General features: G+C 37.2%; 1 non-coding gene across 1 annotated transcript; it reads left to right on the forward strand.

Moving 5' to 3' along the window:
- Positions 1-2,547: 2,547 nt before the first annotated feature.
- LOC122673686 lies at positions 2,548-2,654 on the forward strand. The gene has a single exon (XR_006334796.1). It is a non-coding gene; the product is annotated as a U6 spliceosomal RNA (small nuclear RNA).
- The last annotated feature ends 7,232 nt before the right edge of the window (positions 2,655-9,886 follow it).

Genomic DNA, 9,886 nt, shown 5'->3' on the forward strand with positions numbered 1-9,886 from the left:
ATCTAGTTCTCTGATCAGGGATCAAACCCGGGCCCCCTGCTTTGGGAGTGTGGAGTCTTAGATGCCAGGTCACCAGAGACATCCCCCCAATTTTGCTTTTTAATATAAATATTAATTAAATAATTTTTGGATTATTTAATCAAAATAATTTTTAAAAAATCGAAATTTAATTGATTAAATCCATAGATTTGTAGATATTTGGTGGCGGACTGAGGGTGGGGAGCAGGTGGAATATGGCTCTTTTAAATTGGATGCATTTCAAATAAATTTATTTGTGGGTTCTAAGCACACATTTTAACAACTCAAATGGCAGCTATCTTTATAAAATATAAAACACATAGGTTATAAAGTTGCAAAAACAGATTTCTTATTTCTGCTCTTAAAAACTGTTGTTTCCCTTTAAACACATTACCCACATAACTGTCATATTGTCAATGTAGCGGAGGGAAGCTCACACATTCTAAAAAAATCCCCAAGATTTCCACAGGATTCAGTATGGTTTACTCTGTGCCCACGGGAATGATTTAATAGGAAGTCAGGAAGTTATAGGAATAGATTGTGCTGGCGCCCAGCCATCTTGAGATGAACCATATGACCCACACGGCTCTTCCGGTCATAGCTCCCAATTACCACACGGTGGCAGCGTTTCTGAGAAGGACTTCACAGTCCGGCTGCGTCAGTGATTTGCGGCAGGATGGAACGTTCATGCATTTAATGACCGAGCCATAAAACAACCGTGAGGCCCTCCATTTCTTGGAATGTCAGGTGAGGATATATTTCCCAACAATGACCCGTCACACATTAACAGGGGACACAGAGGCCAAGAGAAGAAAAACATTCTTTTCTGCTGTGTTGTCTTCGGCAACCCCAGGTGTACCCTGTGGACTCCTCCCCTGTTTTTCACCCTCGCTCAAGAGGTTACTGATCGCAAGGCTCACTCAGAGTAAAGGCTTGTGAATTCATGGTTAAGGAACACGTCTGGCATGTTCAGAGAGGATAAAATGGTTTGTGGTAGAGACGGTTCTGCAAAGTATAAGATGTATAGTGCGTCATTCTAACTGTTTTGAATAATTTTACTTATTTATTTTGTTTTTGGCCGAGGTGGGTCTTGGTTGCTGCTGGGCTTTTCTCTGGTTGTAGTGCCTGGGCTTCACATCGCAGTGGCGTCTCTTGTTGCCGAGCGCGGGCTCCAGAGTTCTCAGGCTTCAGTAGTTGTAGCTCCCCCGGCTCTAGAACACAGGCTCAATCAATAGAGGTGGCGCAGAGGATTAGTTGGACCTGCGTCTCTTAGATTGGCAGGCGGGTTCTTGACCACTGAGACACTGAGGGAGCCCCATTCTGATTTTTGAAGAGACTCCTGCTTCCAGCTTTTCATAATCAGACATGCTGCTGACACTTAATTTTTTTTTTCGGAGTAAGATTTTCCAGCTGTCAGAATTAGCATGTTAAATGACTTGAATCAGAGAGGCTTGATCTGTAACATTTCCACACTATTTCCATTCTTGAATTAGTTTAATCCTTGGTTGTTATAATCAAAAGGTCAACATGATCAAATTCCTTGTAAATCTTGTATCCAGAAAGGGAATAAGTTTAGTGATAAACTGAAATGAAGAGTGAGTTGTGATCATAAAATATAAACCGTGTAAGAGGATGTATGGAGGCATAAAAAACATTATGTTTTTTCCCCCACAAATTAAGTGAAAATTTTCATATAAGAAAATTTGTGTCCACCTGTTTTATTGGACTTTATTATATTGACTTCTAGTTTATTTGGATATTTGTAATTATATTTTACTAAGTATAATCAACAATTTTGACTTTTTCAGCTCTGTAAATATTTTTTCCCTTGAGTAAAGCTTCAGATAAAACGCTGATCTTGTGCCATTGCTATCTGTCGTTGAAAAGTTGGGAATTATATTTAATTGGAAGCCTACTATTCAATCATTTACTCATATGTTGTCTAGGGAAGAAGGGAATTATTTATTAGAGGGAGGGAAACAGGGTTGATGATAAGGGTTTTTTAAAATTTATTTTTAATTGAAGGAGAATTGCTTTATGATATTTTGTTGGCTTCTGCCATACAACATGAATGAGCCATAAGTATGCATATATCCCCTCCCTCTTGAACCTTCCCCCTCCCCCATCCTACCCCTCTAGGTTGTCACAGAGCACCGGGTAGAAGAATAGCAACTTCCCATTAACTATCTGCTTTACATATGGTAGTGTATGTGTTTCAATGCTGCCGTCTCAATGTGTCCCACTCTCTTCTTCCCCCACTGTGTCCACAAGTCTGTTCTCTATGTCTGGATCTTTCCTATCCTGCAAATAGGTTCATCAGTACTATTTTTCTAGACTCTATATGTATACGCTAGTATATGATATATGTGTTTCTCTTTCTGACTTACTTTGCTCTGTATAACAGGCAGTAGGTTCATCCACCTCACTATAACTGACTCAGAAGGGAACTCTCTGGCGTTGTTGGTGGGAATGTAAATTGACATAGCCACTATGGAGAGCAGTATGGCTAGTACTTAAAAACTAGGAATAGTGCTCGCTTCGGCAGCACATACACTAAAATTGGAACGATACAGAGAAGATTAGCATGGCCCCTGCGCAAGGATGACACGCAAATTCGTGAAGCATTCCATATTTAAAAAAATAAAATAAAAACTAGGAATAAAGCTACCATATGACCCAGCAATCCCATTACTGGACATACACCCTGAGAAAACTATAATTGAAAAAGACACATGTACTCCAATGTTCATTGCTGCGCTGTATACAACAGCCAAGACATGGAAGCAACCTAGATGTCCACCAACAGATGAATGGATAAAGAAGTTGTGGTACATACATACAATGGAATATTACTCAGCCATAAAAAGGAACTCGTTTGAAGTTTTTTTGAAAGTTCAGACATGAAATTAGAATATTTCAGAAATACAAAAAAAAATCCCCCAAACTTTGTATCCTATTGCTCAATAAATTAGCCAACAAAACTCAGCTCCTTAAAAAATAGTCTATCAATAAATAGTAGTGTCACTTAAAAAAGTTTCATTTTAGACCCATAGAATTGTTATAGAGTAAATAAATATTCAATAAATTGTTAATGAGTAAGCAATCAACTCTCCATCCATAGCACCTAATTCTGAACATATAATTCTTGTTTATCAATACAATGCATGGGTGCTATGCTTGAGTCCATATGGATCTTATTCATGTTTGCATCTGCATTTTCCTGCTAGGACTCAGTAAATGGGCAACAGTGAATGAAGGAACACTAATAATGCTTACACCTATGGGGGCTGCAACTAACTTAATTTTACTGTTAGCTCCAGAGAGCTGCACAACTGCTGGGTCCTCAGAACAACTTATATATACATTTAAAAATGCTATTGCAGACTTTGAAGAGCCAGCCCCCTCTTTCATTCTCTAAGAGGTTCTTGCCAAGCTCTTTAACTTGTCCGGATCTCAGGTTTCTTGATAAAGTTAATTGAGATGATTTTTAATATCAGTTTCAGCTCTAAGAGTTTGCAATTTTGTTTTTTTATAGTCCCATGAGTAATAAAATATTGCCAAAGCAATAGAAAAAACAAACAGGTTTTCAAAATAGAGATGGTGTCAAGATTGTAAGAGAAGTTCAGGTTAAAAACCAGAAAAAGAAGATTTTTTAAAAATTTATTCTAAATTGGAGTATAATTGCTTTGCAATGCTGTGTTGGTTTCTGCCATATAACAATGTGAATCAGCCGTAAGTATACATATATTGCTTCCCTCTTGAGCCTCCCTCCTACCCTGCCCCTCATCCCCCTCTCTAGGTTGTCACAGAGCACTGGGCTAGCTCCCTGTGTTATTCAGCAAACCTCTCACTAGCTATTTGTTTTACCCACTGTAGTGTGTATGTATCAATGCTGCTCTCTCAGTTCATCCCACTCTTTCCTTCCTCTGCTGTGTCCACACATCTGTTCTCTATGTCTGCATCTCTATTCCTGCCCTGCAAATAGGTCCATCAGTAAAAAGGGAAGACTTAAACACAAAGAATCCCTGATGTGAAAAGTTGAAGAGTCTTCAAGGTGTTTTTTAGTAAACTATCATGTATTTTTTGCTATATTTTAAATCATGGATAAAAATTTATATAATAATTTTATAATATTAATAAAAGTAAAACCTTTAATTTTTAAAGAGTAGAGAAATAACTCCTAACATATGACTCTCATGAGTCAATCTTTGATGGTCTGAGAATTTTATATTCTTACCTCCCCCAAAATGAGTTTTCTAGAGGCATTTTTCTCAATATGGGTCATGTGAATTTCTTTCAGATTCTTTTACACCAAGAATAGGAGATCAAGGACAAAGTAACTGAAAAGGTTGTCTTGTTTCTTTCCTGGAAGATGCCCTCTGTGGTTTTAGGAGGCAATTTCATTGCCAAACAGATCAGGAACATCAGGCTTCTGCATAATCTGGTGATGTTTTTAGATTTTCCTTTCCCACACTCATATCCTCTTTATTTTCAAGCATCTGTGGATAAGAATGGTTTAGAAACCTATTAATTTCACTTTGTACGTGATGAAATTATTCAAGAATCAAAGTTTGTGACCTATTCCTCTCCTCTTTTCACCCATTTCATGCTTAGCAAATTTCTGCTTGTTTTTTCTGTGAGAAATACTTCCCTGTAATTTATCTTTTCTATAGTAACAAAGAGTAATCCCAGAGTTTCTGCCTTTGTTCATTAAAAGGAGAGCTATTCAAAATAATAAGAAAGGGAATTATATAGGTTTTTGTGGAACACCTATAATGTACTAGATTTGAAAGTATATATTATGTCTAATATGCTTAACAATCTATGAATTCAGTGTTATGACCTTAATTTTTCAGTTAATTATAATAGAAGACATCTGCTGTGCAGTCACTTCTATATACATGATTATATTCACTCTTTACAAAAACTTTGAATGTAATATGTTTAGGGTTAAGTAAAGGCCCAGAGGAGTGAGTGGTTAGTTCTACAATTTTGGGTAGGAAGACTTCCTAGAAGACTCTGGAATACAATACGGAGGAGGAATTGATGTTTTCCATCTTTTTATTTAAAAAAAACAAACTATGGTTGATTTACAATGTTGTATTAATTTCTGTTGTACTGCAAAGTGATTCAGTTATGCATACATTTATGCATTCTTTTTTAAAAATTCTTTTTCATTATGGCTTGTGACAGGATATTGAGTATTATTCCCTGTGCTATACAGTAGGACCCTGTTTATCCATTCTCTGTGTAATGGTTTTTATCTGCTAACCCCAAACTCCCAATCGCCCCTTCCTCCCTCTCCCTTGGCAACAACAAGCCTGTTCTCTGTGAGTCTGTTTCTGTTTCATGGGTAAGTTCATTTGTGTCATATTTTATATTCTACATGTAAGTGATATCATATGGTATTTGTCTTTCTCTTTCTAATTTACTTAGTGTGATAATCTCTAAGTCCATCCATGTTGCTTCAAATGGCATTATTCATTTTTTTATGGCTGGGTAGTATTCCATTGTATATATGTACCACATCTTTATCCACTCATCTACAGATGGACATTTAGGTTGCTTCCATGTTTTGGCTATTGTGAATAGTGTTGCTGTGAACGTAGGTATATATGTATCTTTTTGAATTGTAGTTTTGAGAGACTAACTTCTAAGATGTGAATCAAAATTATAAGCATTCAACTTTGACCAATCTTCATTGAAAAAAAAAACAAGCATACAGCAGAAGCTGTAAGTTACAATGATATTGATGAGAAATCCTTTAGAGGGTGAATAACATTTTTGTTAATAGGTTCAAATCTAATAAAAATGTAAAGCTTTATTTTTCCACATATGCTATGCAGCTAAATCATGGTACAGTCATGAGCCACACAATGTGATAGAAGGTTAGTATGTCTCTCGTAATCTCGTACTGTTGTGAGTCAGCAGTTCAATGATTACTGATTGTGGGTTAATATCATTGCATGTGTGTGTGCTAAGTTGCTTCAGTTGTGTCTGACTCTTTTTGACTTTTGGACTGTAGCCTGCCAGGCTCCTCTGTCCATGGGATTCTCCAGGCAAGAATACTGGAGTGGGCTGCCATGCAACCCACTTCTCCAGGGGATCTTTCTGACCCAGGGATTGAACCCACATCTTTTTTGTCTCCTGTGTTGACAGGCGGGTACTTTACCACCAGTGCCACTTGGGAAGCCCATACTTAATATGATGACCTTAAATATTAGTTTTTTTTCATTAGCTAAATTTTGAGTGAATCACTCATCATATTTTGACAGGGACCAAAAATCTAGACAGGCATATTTCATAGTTAGCCTTATGTCTTACTACATTTAGTACTTTTATACTCAACATTCAAAAAACTAAGATCATGGCATCCAGTCCCATCACTTTATGGCAGTCCCATCACTTTATGGCAAACAGATGGGGAAACAATGGAAACAGTGACAGAATTTATTTTCTTGGGCTCCAAAATCTGCAGATGGTGACTGCAGCCATGAAATTAAAAGATGCTTGCTCCTTGGAAGAAAAGCTGTTACAAATCTATACAGCATATTAAAAAGCAGAGACATTACTTTACTGACAAAGTCCATATTGTCAAAGTGATGATTTTTCTAATAGTCATGTATGGATGTGAGAGTTGGACCATAGAGAAAGCTGAGTGCTGAGGAATTGATGCTCTAGAACTGTGGTGTTGGAGAAGACTCTTGAGAGTCCCTTGGACAGCAAGGAGATCAAACCAGTCAATCCTAAAGGAAATCAGTCCTGAATATGCATTGGAAGGACTGATACTGAAGCTGAAACTGTAATAAATTGGCCACCTGATGCGAAGAACTGACTAATTCTAAAAGACCCTAATACTGGGAAAGATTGAAGGCAGGAGGAGAAAGGCAGGAGGATGAGATGGTTGGATGGCATCACTGACTGACTGGACATAAGTTTGAGCAAGCTCTGGGACTTGGTGATGGACAGGGAAGCCTGGTATGCTGCGGTCCATGAGGTCGCAAAGAGTCGGATATGACTGAGCAACCGAACTGAACTGTTACCTGAGGAGAGCAAGGCAACCCACTCCACTATTTTTGCCTGGAGAATCCTCATGGACAGAGGAACCTGGCAGGCTACAGTTGCAGAGTCCAACATGACTGAATGACTAAGCACTTATATACCTACCATAATGTTGTGGTAAGTAACTGCTGGCTTTACACTGAAGATTCATAATCTTCAAGTAGTTGCTGGGAAGCAGCTGCCCAGCTGAAACTACACTTCCCAGCCTTCCTTGCAGCTGGGTGTGGCTGAGTGACTAGCTGTTGCCAGTGGAATGGGAAATAAAGTTGTATGTTTCACATTCAAGCTCAAGTGCCTCAAAACTAAGTATGTCTCCTCCATAGTCTTCTTCACCATTTGGCTGAATGGAAAGAACTCTGAAACATTTTTGGAGGGCAGAAATCCAAGGAGGAGATAGCTTGAACTGTCAGTTGACTAGGGACCCTGGTATTGGATACTGTATGAAGGAGAAACTTGTTTCTGTTACCATATACCCCAGTTATCTGTTACAGTAACAGGTGTAACATTAATTAATGCAACTCTGTACACATCATAATTCTCAATCCATAGTTTTTGAATGTTAGCATCTGTGTGCCAGATCATTAGACACATGAGTTTGGATTTAAACTGTGGTACCATAACTCACATGTACATATTACACATATATGATTTCTATTTTATAATTTCTGTTTATTTAAATTTCTATTCATTTTTGATTCCCCATTTCTAAAACACTGAATTAGTCCTTGTGAAATTCTCATCTATTAAAATTGGAGTTAATTACTTTATACATTAAGTACATCAATTCTAAAAGGAGATGATGTATAGTATCAGTAGATATTTTAAGTGATTAAGTTAACAGGTTTCTCTTGATTGTCTATTTTTGTTTTTCCCACTTTTAACAGAAGAGGATTAGCCTTGGTACAGGTTTTAGTGAATAGAGTCTGATGTTGGAAACCAGGGAACCTGAGGTCTTTGTTGACTATACTGCAAGCTCTATTAAATATTCAGTTAGTTTGCCTGTGAAAAGAGAGAGGCTACAGTTATCGCCCAATAAATAATAAATTGATATTGGAACTTCTGACTATTCACACAGTATCATTTGCTTTTATTTCTTAATTAGATGACTAATTAGTGTCGTTTGGGTACCTTTTGCTTTTGGGCCTTGTGTTCATCAAGGGGTGGGTGGGCAAGTAGGGATGAAATTAAAATCAACTTACCTAGTTATATTTGAGGACTTGAAGTCATATCCTCTGAAGGTTTTGGATGACTTCTCTTCCCTGCTAGGAATGTATTTATAGATTGATTTTAGTTTTAGTTGCCTTTTACCAGATTAAATATTGTGTAAGTGGTAAGTTCGAGGAAACTTGAAGAGTTTTAAAACATTTTACCATGGTTCCCACTGTAGAGATGACCATAATTAGAGGAAACGGTAGATTAAGTTAGAAACTGTCTATGGTTGGGAGCTGGAGTTTTGACACTTTCCTGTATATTTCACTGATATTCCCCAAACCGTAGTGGTCTTTTGGTCTGTGGATCATAGCTTAGCCAGAGTTCTTAGTGGGGCAGTGAAAGAGGTGGCATATGGCATCTCAGCAGAGCTGGTACACCCACTCGTCTAGGTTGGGAGGAAGTGGAGGTTGGGGTCAGGAGAGCAGCCTTTTCCCGCTTTTAGACAGTGCCAGAATGTCTCAGGCTGGAGTTTCACTTTATTTTTGTTTATGTGGAGTTGGTTCAGACACAAGTGAAATTGTGGTGTCTTAACCTCTAGTAAGATTTCAGACTTATATCTTGCTTCATCAAGCTTGGTCACTTAAGGATCTAGTTTGTATTTTAGAGGTGATAGTATTCTGAATTTAGAAAGATGAAAGAGACACACTTTGATTTAAACCTCATAATCTTTGAATGCTTGGGGATGTAAATTAATGAAAGCATTTAACTTCTTTTTAAGGAAAAAGACAAGAATCATATACACAGGAAGTCTGTTTTCCTAAAATATATTTTACTTTCATAGTATTTTCATTAAATTGGGCAACTGACTTATTTCTGGTGGTCCTATCTTCTCTCCTGAGTGTTAACCACATGAGCAAGAGAACTAGGATTGGGAAATAAATTCAATTAAATTTTATTCCACTGTACCAGCTATGTGTGAACATAAAGCTGTCTGTGTGTAGCTCTTTCATAGGAAGGATTGGAGTCTTTTTCCTTTTTAAACAAAAATCCATGAAACATAAAAATATATAATAAATATTTGAGAGATCTTGGGAAAATGCTATGAAATGAATAAAAATTATACATATTTGAGTAAATTTAGCAGAAAAATAGAAAATGAGAAAATGTCATTATATATTTGGGCTTATAAATATTAATTTTAGTTGCCTTGAAGCAACATAATTTAGTACCAAATGCTTAAAAACACTAATCTAGTCAATAGAATTTTAAAATGTGGATTGTATATACTGTTCAGCTAATAAAAAATTTTATTTGAAAAAAAATAGGTAGAAGGAATCCCAAAAGATAAAGAGGAGACCTCTATTAAAGATAGCATTTCCCAATCTAACACTATTGTTATAGTCCTAGAATCTCCCAAGTACCTGGAAGAGAAATGGTAACAGGGCAGGGCATTGAGAGAAGGAAGGGTAGTTCTTTCCTTGTGGCTCTCTTCTAGTTCTAAGACTGCTTAGATTCTAGATGGGCAGAAAATCACTAAAAATGGAGATCAGAGCACCAGTCTCAGTTCAAGTAAAAAGGTATCTTCTGTGGTACACACACACACACACACACACACACACACACACACACACACACACACACACACACACACACA

This window comes from Cervus elaphus, chromosome 17, assembly GCF_910594005.1.
Source record: "Cervus elaphus chromosome 17, mCerEla1.1, whole genome shotgun sequence".
Classification (NCBI taxonomy): Eukaryota; Metazoa; Chordata; class Mammalia; order Artiodactyla; family Cervidae; genus Cervus; species Cervus elaphus.